Source organism: Gossypium arboreum, chromosome 7 (genome assembly GCF_025698485.1).
Source record: "Gossypium arboreum isolate Shixiya-1 chromosome 7, ASM2569848v2, whole genome shotgun sequence".
Classification (NCBI taxonomy): Eukaryota; Viridiplantae; Streptophyta; class Magnoliopsida; order Malvales; family Malvaceae; genus Gossypium; species Gossypium arboreum.
This window is the reverse complement of record NC_069076.1, coordinates 79963633-79967956: the sequence shown is the minus strand read 5'-3', so window position 1 is coordinate 79967956 and position 4324 is coordinate 79963633. Positions and strand designations below refer to the sequence as shown.

At 30.7% G+C, this 4324-nt stretch overlaps 1 non-coding gene across 1 annotated transcript; it reads left to right on the top strand.

The window, feature by feature from the left end:
- The first annotated feature begins 2617 nt into the window (after positions 1–2617).
- TRNAS-GCU (transfer RNA serine (anticodon GCU)) lies at positions 2618–2699 on the top strand. The gene has a single exon. It is a non-coding gene; the product is annotated as a tRNA-Ser (tRNA).
- The last annotated feature ends 1625 nt before the right edge of the window (positions 2700–4324 follow it).

The window sequence follows — 4324 nt, the reverse complement described above, 5'->3', positions numbered from 1 at the left end:
ACATGTTGAGCTTGACTTATTTTTTGTTCGCGAGAAGGTAGCTAGTGGAGACTTGGTTGTTGGTGAAGTTTCAGCCTGTGACCAGGTGACAGATATTCTCACTAAACCATTGTCCGTATCTCTGTTTAGTCGATTTCGTAGTCTTCTTCGGGTGTTGCCACTTGAAGAAGCTGGGTGAATGTTATAGGTTATAGAGATAAGCAGGTGGTTAGGCAGTTATCAGGATGTTTAAAGAGTTGTTAGCAGCAGTTAGGATTATTTCCTCTATATAAGTCATATATACAGTACTGAAGAAAGATCAAGTAAATAGAATAAAACCTCTGTTTCCTCAGTTATTCTTGTGAGATTCTTCTATTCTTGCTAAGATTCTATTACTTCCGCATGAAACAAATTTTTATGTTGAGTTGATTCGATTTTGCTTGATGGCATGGATGATCTTTGGGTGAGTCATCTTTTAAATGCTTGGGGTGACAGTTGGGATGTTAAGCTGGTAGAAGGAAATTTGGTTCCGTATGATACTAAGAGAATCTTGCAATACTTCCTATTGTGCAAATAAGCTGACTGATCAGTTTGTGTGGCACTACACACGTTCAGGGATTTATGGAGTTAAGTAAGGTTATGCGTTGGCAGTTAACTCTATGTCCACAGTTATGGGGATCGATAAAGGTGGAGGGTCCTTGGTCCTTGTTGTGGAATGTGGATGTACCTCTCAAGGTTAAGGATTTTTTGTGGAGATGTTTGCGTCGGTTCATCCCTTGCAAAGGACGCTTAGCCAAGAGGGGTTGCCCTGTTGGCTCATTGTGCCCTCGTTGTGGAGGAGTTGAAAGCATCGAAAATATCTTAAGTGTCCTATAACGCTAGATGCATGGAGGGTTCTTGGACTTGTAGAGACTGCCTCGGATGATGTATTTTTACGTTCTGTTCTCTCCATGGTCAGTGTCCTGACTAAGTGCCGTATTATGACAGTTACGTGGAGTTTGTAGTTGAATCGCAATTTCTTTGTTTGGCAGGCTAGAGACGTCACCTCCTTCACTATTGTTTCGGCGGCCGACCATTTCTTGCAGGACTGGAAGGAAGCCCGCAACGTTTTTGCTGGGGTGCAACAGGCTACTGCTAGGACGATTGTTCACGACCAACACTGGATTCAGCCAGCTAGAAACTTTTAAAAATGCAAGCGCATGCTGAGCAAGATGTTTTCTCTTTTGCTGCTGTCATTCAGGATCACGCAGGTGCTTTTATCTAAGGTTCTCAAGTTTGTGTCCCTTTATTTTGGAGCAACGTATAGCTGAGTTGCTGGGCATTCATGAGGTTCTTGCCCGGCTTAATTCTGAACAGTTTGACCATTTTCTTTTTTAATCAGATTGTAAATATGTTATTATAGCTCTTACTTCATCGACCATGGATTTATCTGAATTTGGTGCTATTGTTTAAGATCGTATATCGTTGAATTCGTCTGTTAGACATTTGTCCTTTCATTGGAGACGATGAGCTACTAATAAGGCAGTTCATGAGTTTGTTCGGGAAACTTTATTATATGCTAATCATCAAACGTGGAATAATCTTCTCCATTTTTTTTTGTCTTTTTTTTTTTAAAAATATGGATTGCTCTTTTATCTTCTTCTACAACCGTTGAAGTACATAGGATTGACTGTATTGGATAAATTTATTGGAATTTAAGCATTCCTTGGGATTTTGGCTATGACTATTTTTGTATTTTTTCCCTATCTATTTATAAATAATTCTTTTTAAAATGAAATTGGTTAAAAATAATAAAGGATTGATGATAATGTTATATTTGATTTTAAATTATTAAATTTGAAAGATTATTTTTGATAATTAAAAAATATTTTAAAATTTGAAATTAATTATGAATATTTATAAAATTAAGATAAAATTTTAATACTTTTCAAATTTCAAATTTAATATTTTTAAAAATTTGAGATATTTTTAACATAATAAAAAAATAAATGGTATTATATTTTAAATTTAAACATTCAGTAAATAATTGAAGGTTAAATAGATCAAATATTGAAATGTAAAATTTAAAAGTTGGATGTTGTGTGTTTTCCATTTAAAAATTTTAATGTTAAATGAACAAATAAATATAATTTGCATGTCTTATATGTTGTTAAATGGAATTGTCTACATAGACAATCAAATCAGCATCATTTACTGTATCCTTTTCAATATTTTAATGCACGTCATCTTATTTTTTTTTTAGAATTTTAATATTTTGAGTTAGATTTAATTTTTCCACAAATAAAATATTAAAATTCAAGAGAAAAATTTAATGTATCATTAAACTATTGGAATGAGATATAAATGATATTATATTTGAATTTCATATACAATCCATTCGCCTGTCAAAATATTTTAGGTACCTACTGCCCATGTTGTAAAACTAAAAAAATAAAAAATAAAAATTACACTTTAATCGTTGGTCTGGTAATAAAATAAAAGTACCAGGATTATTTCTTTCAAATAAAATAAAATAAAATGAGGTTCACCTTCGGGTTATTATTTTCAAAAATAAAATAATAAAATATACAAATTACAATAATTGTACTAAAATTTTATTATAAGTTTTATATTAATAGCGTTCACAGCAACATTAAAAGACGCTTTGGCCGAGCGGTTAAGGCGTGTGCCTGCTAAGTACATGGGGTTTCCCCGCGAGAGTTCGAATCTCTCAGGCGTCGAAGCAATTTTTTTGTCATTTGTATTATCCAATATTACCAAAGTGGCCTTCCCCTCTGACTGCAAACTGGAAACAAGCTTATTTGTTTGAGAACATAATTAAACAGGATCTCTTTTCTTTTAACCATACATAGAGGTAAAACAATGTCATATGTCATATATTCTTTTATTACATTTTATGAAATATGATTTATTTTTATCAATTTTTTATAAAATTGAATAACTTCTCTATTTAATATTAGTATATTTCCATCCTTAGAAGACATCTTTTTTAAGTGAAATCTCTCATCTACTCTAATGAGATCCTTACTTTTTAGACATATACTCTTTGGCTAAATAACTAGAGCACATATGAATCATATTTATTAACTGTTACTTTTAGTTTCAACAATCACATCTCATTCGAAGTAATTAAAAAAAGTTACATTGTCATATTATCTAGATCCATGACAACAAATCACTTGACCACTTGCACTCTACTTGCCTATGGAAGGTGACATATAGCACCTCAGGATTATAACTAAGTGTATATAAACTATCCTTAGTCCTGACTAAAGAAAGGTCTCTCTCACTGAGACACTCTTTTTTCTCTTTTTTAATATCCGATTCAATCATCACCATAACTTAAACTCTAGTTTCGACCTATCTAATCACTAATCAGACTCGTTTACTAAGAAAAGAAACATATAATATTAATATTATTAACAAATAATAATTCATAACACATAACCAAAAATCCAAAACCTAAATATTGAGATAAAAAAGAAGAGAACAAGATATCATCTCGATGGCCGGTGGTAGTAGGGACGGTGTGGAAGAAGCAGACTCGGCAAAAACAAACAGCAACGATGGCTGAAGGCTAAAGCAGATATGGCACAAAAAGTGGAAGAGTAAAGGAGTGGGAGAAAAAGATTATATGAATTGTATTTCTTACCTATGGTTTTCTTTGAATTTTTTAAAACTTCTATCATATTATCAAAATTATTATTCATTGGTTCATTCACAAGTAATGGATACAAATTGACTTCGTATTCATCTGTTGGATGGCCCAGTTCACGTCCAAACTAATAAAAAGTGAACCAAACCATAGCTCTGGTTCTCTCCAAGCTATGCGCCGAGATGTAGAACTGGGTAAAAAAGTTATTAGCAAAATATAAGCATAAAAAAATTAAAATTTTGGAAATTATCTTTGAAATATTAGCGATTGTAATTGTTTGAGAAAAAAATAGCTTATTGGAATTTTATAAATTTAAAATAATTATAAAAGATGGATAATTTTATTAAAATAAATAATATAAAATATTTAATAAGAATATCGTTATATTTGTAAAAAATATAAATATTTTAATAATTTAAAGTTTTAAAATATATATTAGAAATAAATAAAACAAATTTTGGAGGTTTAAGTTTAAATAAATAAAAATCACGAAAATTTTGAAAAGTAATTTATTTAAGTGAAATTTTAGAAAGGATATTGAGTTACTAAAATCCAATTACTCACAAATTTTAAAATACTCCTATAGTTTTATCCTAACAAATAAATTCAATTTAAAAAATTAAAAATTTGATATATTTATAATATTGTCTTTCATCAAGGCTTTATAACCATCATTTGACCAATTCTCTT